This window comes from Alligator sinensis, unplaced genomic scaffold (genome assembly GCF_000455745.1).
Source record: "Alligator sinensis unplaced genomic scaffold, ASM45574v1 scaffold547_1, whole genome shotgun sequence".
In the NCBI taxonomy this organism is placed as follows: Eukaryota; Metazoa; Chordata; order Crocodylia; family Alligatoridae; genus Alligator; species Alligator sinensis.
Genome location: NW_005842217.1, coordinates 241,839 through 252,826, shown reverse-complemented (window position 1 = coordinate 252,826; position 10,988 = coordinate 241,839).

Below are 10,988 nucleotides of genomic sequence, written 5' to 3'. Positions count from 1 at the left end.
TTGGCAGCTGGGATGATGAGAGCAAGTCAAAGGCAAGGTGTCTTGAGTATCCGTGAGGAATTGAAACTATTTGCTGGGGAGTATATTGGGACCTGCCATATGTCAAGAGCCCTAAGCCCTGGCAAATGAAGCCCCTAGCATTGCCATGCTCCTGGGAAATGGTGCATGTGGCACTACAAAGGGACCATATGAAAAGGCGACGGATACGGTAGTAACTATTTTGTGTTGAATCTGCTGCTGGGAGAGCTGTCTCATGAAGCAAATCCTACCCTTCTGCTGCAGACAGAGCCTGGCATGCCCTGAATGAGTTTGTTCGAGTTGTGTTGTGTTGCGCTGGCCCAGCTGCCAAGGTACAGGGAACAAGGGAAAGAATGAGGTGTGCATACACATGCATATTTTATTTTTGCCCTAACATTTTGCAAGGGCAGCGGTACAGAGTGGGATTCTCAGCATTGGACGAACCCTGCTCCCAGCAAAGCCAACAGGGAAATTTCCATTGATCGCAGTCAGAGTGGAATTAAGCCAATACTGATCCCTTCGAAAATCTCACGCATTCGGACTTGGCCCCGAGCGACTTATGAGGGCTTATCTGTCAACGATCCATTTGGCTGGGAGGTTGCGATAGAAATGGGAGATGATTATCTGTGCTGTTGTTCCTGGCCCCCATCTTCTTGCTATGGCCCTTAATGATCACAAGGAACAGATTTATGAGGCCTTTTTCCCCCTCATTAGAATATATATCTTTTTATTGCTACAGTAAATAACAGGGCTGCTAGAATTATTGTTTTGTGCATGAGGCCACTGGGGGATTACTGTGCACTCTGTCTTCATGCTGATCCTCTTCCTCGCGGGTTGCCTAGGATGCAGACTTGGGGAGAAATGTGCGGTGAATGGGAATAGGCCAGCCGGTTAAGTCATTTGACATCGAAACAAGGCAAAGTAGCCAAGGAATGTATCTATCGCTGAGTCTCTGAATCCTAAGTGCACTGATGCTTCGCTGTCATGGGAAGGGCTTTTGACGTGAGCGGAAACTGGTCTGAATTAACCATTCGCATTGTTACAGCGTCATTAGTCTTGTGGCTGACTTTGGATTTGGGGCTGATTCATCCTTATGCTACTTTATAGATTCATAGTCAGAAGGGACTTTAACAGATCATCGAGTCCAATCCCCTGCCTGGGCAGGAAAGGGTGCTGGCCTCGGAAGCTGAGGGTAGGGCATCCAGCGTGGTTTGTAGGGTTGGGCACGCTAATGCTTGTATTAGGCATGTCATTGCTAGGGCGCTAGCTTGTGCTGGCTACTCCTCTACTTGATCTGGCTTCCACACCTCCTTCACTCCCTCTGTGGCGTGCATCAGGACACCTCCCGTCTTTGTTGCAGGGTTGGCTGGATGCCCATGACAGGGTCTTTCTTGGTTGCAGGGAGGAGGGAAATTATGCAGCAGCCTTACCCATGGCAATGATGAATCAGGGCTTCTGTGTTCACATTGTCAAAAGAAATGTGGTTCTGTGAGTTAAGAATCCAGGACATGATTCACTTGGGGAGCTAATAAAGCAGCTAGCGTGAGCAGGCAGCATGGGAGCTCACATAAGCAATGCAAGTTGTAAGCTCAGAGTCTAGCATATCACCCGGGTCTCATTGTACTAAGAAGTGCACTGTAAAGACACATCTGCGTACCGCAACTGTGCAGAAGAGCCGTTGTTGGTGCAGTTTAGACAGCCCCAAAACCCGAGGCGCCTTTTCATTTTCTGTATACCGCACCTTTTGCCTTTCCAAGCATGTCCACGGTGCGTGCTGAGTTCAGAAGTCGGTCTGTTCTTGGCATCTTGGAGGAGACGCACAAACTGTGCTGTGTCTTGAAGACTTTTTTTTTGTTTTTTTGTCGTGTACTTTCTTATTGTTTTGCCCTTAATCCTAAAATAGAAGCCATTCAGATTGAAAGTATGAGGTCACCCTTTCTGTGGGGGAGGAAAAGGGGAAAGGGATTTTAATTGGGCTGCATCCTGAGACGTTGCTCGATTGTCGTCTTTGTCCTTATGGAGGCAAAACTTCCCGTGAGATCACCGCAAGCTTTGCCTGTGTGAGAACCGAAGAAGGACCCATCAGGTTTTATCCTGCAGTAAACTCAGTGATTATGAGTCTTACTGAATATAGAGGTGGAAGGTAAAACCTGCATGTAAAAGTAATGTGAGATTTTCTTTTTTCTTTCTTTTTTTTTTGAACATTGATAGTGCTCTTCACTCCTAAGGAAGTGTCACGTGAATGCTGTGTTTGAGGTTGATGATTAATCTTGTCCAAAAAAGAATATCACCTTCACTTTGGCTAAGCAGAAGAGAGGGGAGGTGACGATGCCCTGTGTATGAAGAGGGCTAAGAAGGGAACTCCAGGCTTTGGTTTAGTTGCACGTGCTTCCTATGGGGAATGGAGGAGAGATGTCTGCTATTGCTGTCTTGAATGAACTGAGGAAGCTGGCCCGTTATCTCTCTGCAGGGGCCATTGCAAGCAGTGAGCAGGCTCATGGCATAAAGCATGGGAGTTGCCATGTAGATCCTCTCCCATTATATCAATGTTCTGCTGCTGATATTAAAAAAAACAACGAACCCCCCCCAAAACTTCCTCCCACGTGGGTTTTGCTGCACATTGTTTTACCATTAATGAAGATAGAGAGGTGTCAGAAAATATTGCTGCACAATGGCTTGTACTGCAGTGCGTGGAAGTTGCTTAACAAATACATTGTATTGACAGAATATATCTGTGACTCTGATGTCCTTCAGGTGACAGAAACGTAGGATCTCTGTGCATCAAGCACTGCAGCAAAGAACAGTGATGGGCTTTTGCTTTTTTAAGGTATTTACATTTTACCGGGCACAGTAATGTGAGAAATGAGCATTGGGGTACAAAGCAGCAAATACACGCCCAGAACACTGCAGTATTTAACACAAGAAAATCCACGGTGGAAAACAAACCTGTGCCACCATCCTATGCATCCCTGATGCGGTTAGTCGACAAGGTGCATCTTTGCCCTGCCTTGTGCCACCGGGGATGCAGGGGTCTGGTACGGACGACCCGGTCAGGTTTTCCTTTCCATTCTTTGATTCTATGAATTACTGAAGAAGTGTGTATTTTTGTAGGAGGACGTGTGATCTGGTGAGCGAAGTCAAGTCCTAGGAAGCAGGAGTTTAGTATCGTCTGTCCCTTTTCTGCTACAAACGTCCTTTGTGATTTCTAGCAGGGCATTTTGCCCCTGTCTTTCTCCTCTGGTTGCCTAAGTTTAGGGTTTCTATTTCACAAAAAGTGGCCTGATTTCTTCTTTTTTTTTAAAGTAATTCTGAGAGCCCACAGTTTCCAGGATCCCAGTGAGAGACTAATCATATCCACAGTCAAGAGGACCAGAACCCATTGCAGGGTTAGTCATATGCCTTATCTGCAAACTCATGCTTCCCCTTTAGGATCCTATTTTGGGGCAGTATGGGATTAAAGGAAGCTATCTGTATTTCAGTTCCACTGACTTCACTGGGACTTACACACTTGCTTAAAGAGACGCATGTGCTGAAGTGGTGCCCTGAATTGGGATGTGCTGCTGATTGCAGCCCGCAGCTGCAAGCTGCACTGACTTATAAATTGAAATCCACATTCAATCTTGCAGCAGCAGTCTGCTCTTTCCGTGTACTAGAAAACACCACCCAAACCAGAGTCACACTGCATTGCCCACATTATGATACAGTGAAACCAGGAAGGATGTATTTCTTTAGGGATCCAAAATTCCCTGTGATGTGTTGGGCCCCCCCGAGACACGCCAGTGTATTTCCACCATTGGCAGTTCATTCCCAGGCCAACATTTCTGTATCCTCAATATGAAAAACCCATGAACTGGAAAACAGATGGAAGGGGACTTTGGGGAACTTGGCACTGTCTGAAAATGACCATTACTCTGTGCGCTGATCATCCTAAGTAATGGGAGGAGCTCGTCAAGGGAAGTGTAATGGTCATATATGTTTAGTGGGGTTGGTTAGAGAAATTCAGTGCATGATAGCTGGTTTATCTAATACCTTTTAGATGTGCATGTGTTTAATTTTAATGGCAAGCATTTAGGTGTTCTGGCAAAGAACAGAAGAAAGAATAATTATGCCCTGTTGATATAGGATCTGGAGTCATCCCAGCTGACTAGTGGACTGTGTCAAATGAGAAGGTGGATCTAAGTCCACTTCTCAGTGTCTTCATTCCCTTATTCGATGTTGTAGTTGTTGCAGTCAGCGGAGACACAGGTTGCAATACATGTCTCTACCCAGATATAGAAATCTGTTGGCTTGATGCAGGTAGCACAGTCTTCATCTCTACCACTTCACTATGAGAGTGACCAGAGTTTTTGAACCTCGGAGGATATTTTTTTCCTGTGTTTCCCCTGGGACCAAACTGTGTGCAATGCACCCTGTGTGATATTGCACTTATGGCAGTAAGGGGGGACACTTTTGGCTCAAGTGGAACAGGCCTGGAGATGCAGGTGTAGGGTGTCAAGTCCTGAGTCCGGGCGTGCACTGATGCATGTGAAGTATGTATGAAGCAGTTGTTTCATCTACAGTGTGCAGCTTCATTATAATTAGCCCACAGTTCATGTGTGAATTAATTTAAAAAAAAAAAAAAAGAAAAAAGTGCCTGGAGGTTTCAGTAAGCACTTTTAATTAAATCTAAAACAAAGTACAGGCGACGACACCTTTTTCTTCTGCTCTATACCTTGTAGGAGTATACAGTTCCTCCAAAACAAATGAAAGTTGGGGGGGTTTTTATTAAGCAGAAATATTTCCTTGCGTAAAAATCCCCCAGACAATGAATTTTATCCCGAGAGCTTGTGCCCCTTGGTGCTTTGTAGCTAATGTTAAGGGTTGACTCTCTTATTCAGCAACTGCAAGAACCCAACTAACGACTGGAGAATTTCTCTTTATGGTCCCTAGGTAATATCATTGCTCCGTGCTCCGTCCTTTTGGCGTACTATTTAGGCATACCAAGTTGGGGGGAGGAGTCAAAAAAAGGAAGCCAGGGATTTTTAATTTTTTTAGATTTGAATTTTCAAAGGGGCCTGCAGGAGTCAGCACCGTTGCTGCCTTGCAAAGTCAGTCAGTTGGGTAGCTGCCTCTTTTAGATGCCTTTAAAAATCCTAGTCCTAATATCGTACTTCCCATGATCAGACACAGCGGGGGACCTATTGCTGTTTGCTTCCACGGAGAAATTTTGGTTCAGTTATATGGTCAGCCCCAGATTTCCTTTGTGATTCTGGTCAAGTCACAACTGCTGAGCACCTCGATTCTTGATGTGTAAAACAGAGACATAGCAATAGCGGCATCTGTCCTTGCAAGAGATGTCAGGAGGATAAATCCATTGAACAGATACCTTACATTATGGTACTGGGGACTGTGCTATCTCATGGCTCAGGAAAAGGCAGGGAGACTTCTTGCTCTCAAAAGGGCTTTATTGCGATAACTAATACGTGCACAAAGTTGACCGACAACTTCCTGGTGATGTCATCACGTCCGCCATCAGGGAGGGAGTTAACCCTTACTACTCCTGGGACCAGGTGAGCATTTGATGTCGATAGAAAGATTAGAAGCTACACGCGACTCGCTCCTTGACAAACCATGCCAAACAGGAAACTTTACCACACCTCCAGCTCTCCCGCGAAATACGAATTTTCATTTCTGCCTAGGAGAACTTTGACAATCTCTGCTCCCTCCTATGCCTGATGAAGGGCGAGCATGCCCGAAAGCTTGCAAATAAATAAAATAATTTGCTTGCAAATATCTAGTGGGTCTAATCAAAGATATCACCTTTTCCACGAGTTTTGATTTCTCTTGAGGAAAGAGTTTTTAAAATATCTATGGTTGTAAGGAGAGAGGTGTATTTAGGAGGCTGGGGTACAACATCTAGAAGACTGCTGCTAAGGCCCTTATCTTACATGAGACGGGAGGACCTGCAAAACTCTGTTGCCTTCATAAGAATTGGCAGCACAGCTTGGACTGGTCTGGTTGATCTGATCTCTCATCCTGCCTCTAAGAATCGCCAGTAGCATCATAGATTCATAGATGTTAGGGTCAGAAGGGACCTATTAGATCATCGAGTCTGACCCCCCGCCTAGGCAAGAAAGAGTGCTGGGGTCAGATGACTCCAGCCAGGTGTCTGCCCATTCTCCTCTTAAACACCTCCAAGGAAGAGGACAGCACCACCTCCCTTGGAGGTGTAGTCCATATTTTGGCAACCCTCACTGTAAAGAGTTTTTTCCTGATTTCATAGTTTCATAGTAGTTAGGGGTCAGAAGGGACCTGAATAGATCATCTAGTCTGACCCCCGCCACTGGTTGGAGCACGCACTGGTATCACATGACCCCAGACAGGTGTTCATCCAACCTCTTTTTGAATTTACCCAAGGTAGGAGCGAGGACCACTTCCCTAGGAGTGGTGTCCAATCTGAATTTGCTCTCCATTGGTTTGTGTCCATTGTTTCTAGTGAGGCATCATATAGCGAGAAAGTTTTCAAGTGTGTGTTTAAGAAATAAACTGCCTTTAACATGGAGAGAGGAAAGGGGTTGAGTTTCTTTCTAACCTCATTAGTTAAAGATTGTCTTATGCTGCGTAGCAATAGGATTTATTCCCTTCAAAACGTCTTAATATATTCTATATATTCTCACTCTGGATGTTCTTACAATCCATAAAAATGTTGGATCCTTTTTGAGTCCTGCTAAGCTTTTGACCTCAACGATATCTTGTGGCAGGAAGTTCCACGGGTTAATTGCTCCGACCTCAACGATATCTTGTGGCAGGAAGTTCTAGGGGTTAATTGCTTCTTGCTACACTTTTTATAAGAGTCATATTTTTTGGAGTGTTATCAGGCAGCGGGCGGGGGATTGTGTTTGGCTTTTTGTCCTTGGAAATGGCAGGCAAAAATGTAACGAGAGATTGGTTAAAGAAAAAAATTCCTTATGTAAATCTATTATGTAAATCACCTTAGCCGAATGCAAGGGGAAGGATTAGACGTTATAAAACTGTACGTGTTTGTCTAAAATGTACATTAGATTTTTCTTGGGCTGTGTCAATATAGTATCAGGGAATTAGTGGTTAGGATCCTAGCATGTTCCTTCAAAAATATTCCTGAACAAACTTATGTAATAAAATTAACAGTTGGTATTTTAGCTCTGAGAGTATATGGCTACGATCTCAAATAATGTTATTCTCCCTTCATTTACTCTATGTATATAATTCCTGGGTCTTTTATGGAGGGTTGTGTCAGTTTACCATGTCCATTCCTCATGAGGAGGTGATGTGTTTTAGCAGATAGTAGACAGAGATAGAGGAGATCTCAGTGTTGTTCCTGCCTCTGCCGTTGCCTGGCTGGGTAACCTTGAGAAAGTCAAACAAAGTTCCTGTCCCCTTAGTTTCCCTGTCCATACAATCTGGTTATTGGTAAAGACCTCCATTGGTACAGCACACTTCTGTCTTCTGACAGCGATATGGAAGAGCTATCATCTCAGTCTTGTGGGGGAAGTTTGCTTTGGGATCACCAGGTAGGTCCATTGCCTTAGCAATGCCAGGCTCCTGGTTCAAAGATGCTCAATGAATGCATGATCAATGCAATTATCCTGCTGGACTGAATTTGAGGGTCAATGCTGGTCTTCTTGCATGTTGTCTCCTGCTAATTTAGTTCATGCTTTTTAGTTTTAGTAAAGGATAAATGTTAATTCACATAGCCTTGGGACTTTCAGAGGTTGAAGTATCATTCCCTCTTCAAGGATGGAGAGAACAGACGCTGAACATGTCTGTACCTCCTTCACAGTTTTTTGAGTCCTGCCCAGATCCATGCCCTGCACCGAACCCAGAGAGGAGACAGTGGACCCACCCTTGTGGCCCCTGCTTCGGAGATATGCTGCCGACACGTTTCACAGGGGCTGCGGGGGCATGTTCAAGGCGGCTTCACTCCCTCATTTCCGAGTTTGGTGTGTATGGAGCAGGGGCAGGCGGGTGCTTCTCAGCAGAGCTCTCAAGAGTGCCACAGAAGTGTGATAGTTGCACTCACAACTAGGCGAAGTGACTTGCCTGAGGCCACAGAGCAGGTCAGTAGAGATGGGAGTTAGCAGAAATCCTTACTTGGTTCCTTTCTTTGACCATGAGATTATTGCAAATGGAAGTGAATGCATGGTGTACATGGCTACTGTAGCAAAGACTACTTTTAAAACATCAAAGACCGATGACTAGATGACTCCTATGCTCCCTTTACCCATTGGGAAATGTGGATTGCATTTCATGAAGCTGTCCCCAATGAGCAAGGTGGTTAATACAAAATCTGATGTCGCTAGGACGATTAACATAGGTAGTGCAGGGATTCATAGATTCGTAGGCTCTATACATAGGATGCGTTAACAGCTAATGTAATGCAGTGGTGAAGTGCACTTCCAGACCCCTTCATAGCTGTGCCCAATGAACAGAGCGTGCAGGTCTGTTACCTCCTAGGTACAACACTTCGGTCTGAAGTTTGGCAGCCTGTTCTTCTAGCTCTGGTGCCCCTGGTATAATCCCAAATATATCAAGCATCATGTCATGACTGTAAGCAGAGGTGCATCAAAGGTTTCCAGAATTGCCATCTCGTCCTGTAGCTGCCAAATGGGTGAATGGAAGTCACTAAATTAATTTATCCCTTGTTGTCTTTCAGGTTAACGGGTTTCCAGCTTCCTGCTCCTATTGTCAGTACAGGGGTCGTGCTGTCTTTATGGCTCGTGAGTGATTATGCTGTAAGTGCCCAAGGCTTCCAGGCAAACTATGAAGGTAGGTCTGCCCTCCTTGGTGGCATTGTCTTTGTTGAGTTGGCCTACCCTGCGATGTAACGTACAATAGCTGTCCCTGAATAACTCCAGATGTGGACCCTTTTAATCTGGAGCGGCATTGTTTCTGTTGAGCTGAATTCACTTCCAAAATCAAAGTCCTGAACAGCTTCAGGCACAGCTAAGTCCTTGATGCATCTGGGACCAGAAATTAGAGCTGGTCGTATAATGTCAAAACAACAAAACATCTTCCTGAAATGTTTTTTCCATCAGCTCTACTTGGGATGATAGACTTGGAAAGGAAAGCATAGTCCTGCTTTGGGATCAAAGAAATGTAGAATTCAGCTTTGCAGCCTTAAGGAACTAGGAAGTGCAACTCAATTTTTGGTGAGCGGGACTTGGAGGCAGGCGGTGTTGGGAACACAGTGCTGTGTCCAGAAGTGACACTGAGACATTCAGAGCTTTGTGATTTATTCAGTGGGTGTATTCTCCCCTCCCCACTCTTGTGCTCCATTTGTGTGCACGTGCATACACATGCACATGCATGCACAAACAAACACACACACACACACACAGTCAGGATGCGCACGTGCACACACCTGCACAAACACACACACACACACAGTCAGGGTTTGCACGTGCACACACCTGCACAAACACACACAGAAGCAGGATGCGCACATGCACACGCATGCACACGCATGCACAAACACACACACATACGAGTCAGGATGTGTTTTAAGCTGCTGTTATGCCTTCCTTTTAGATCCTGCAACATGTGGTATGAAGTGTCCTGTGTTATACAGTCTCAGATGTGGGGGAAGTGATCCTGCTACAAGCATGTTTGAACTGCAGTAGTTTGCTTGTAGTAGAAGAGACAAAACAATAAATAAGCATGTTAAAGCATGGTTTTGACTAGGTCCAGAGCATGGTTATAATATGACTTGATCCATCTGGGCACAGGGAAGACCAAGTTTGAGCCCATCTGTGCAACAATCAGTAAATGCCAAAACAGGGTTACAATAAACTAAAATGTGTTCCTCCTTCTCTTTGCTTTGGGAATAGACTGCACAAAGTATCCTCACAGGGCTGTGTCTCCCAACAAGTGGATCTCCCATCATGTAGGCAGGGAAGTGTTTTAAGTAGCAAAGTCTGGATGCCACGATTGCAGAAGCATCCTAAATGAAATGCCGCTGATCTAGGAATAGATCCCAGGTTTGCTGACAGGCAGTACGTGGCCCTGTGTACTAGACCACAGTACCTCCATGAGTGACATCTGCATTGGGACTTCCTGTCCTTTTGAATTGGATGGATATCTTAGTGATCTCTGAGGCAATGTGCTGGCTTTTCTGTGGATCCTCCACATGCATAGGGCAGGAGCGTGTTATCCTAGCAGAGAACTGTCAGACAGGATAGAAAAGGGGTATTTTCCTTTTTACCATTGCAGTGAAGCTCAAGTGAGCAGATAGGAAGTGGCAGTAGACACCATCCCTCTTGTACGCCTTTCCCCCTACCCATCTTTAAACAGTTTCTGAAGAAGTTGGGGGAAGAACTGCTCAAACTTCTTTTTCCAAGAGATTTTTACAGAATTAGCCCCCATTTTGTCTTACAAGTATTTGACTGTCTTCCAGTTGGCTCTGGCTATTGGAAGTCAGGACCACCTTTTGTGTTGTCATGTCACGGGGAGTTTAGAGGAGCATATCGATCTGCTTGAGATTTGCACTTCTTTTTCCAGGCTGTTTGAGTTACCGTTAACCTTTGAAAACACTGAGTAAGTTATTTTGTCATGAGGCCCACATTTTTAACTTCTTTGGGGAGTGACTTTTTTGGGGTGGGGAGAAGGCACAAAGTTGTACAGAACAGCAACATTTTAGCTGCCGCCTCTCGGCTTCTGATCTTCCCTTAAGTCCAGGCTCTGTGATGCACTCAAACGTATTTGCAAATCACAGCTAAGCTTCTTGCAAACGCAGCTTGGGAAATTTCTAGCAGGACCAAGAAGTGCGTGGGTTATGTTTGGCAGTGGCGCTTGTAGCAAACATTTCCATGCAGCTCTGGCCCTGGAGCTCCTGTCTGAGTGTTTCTGCGAAAATCAGCATGCTGTGAACGTCAGAAGAGTGAGGTCACCTCCTTGTCCCGCATATGCTTTGAACATTACTCAGGATGGAGAAGTAATGATAGGTTTTTATTTTA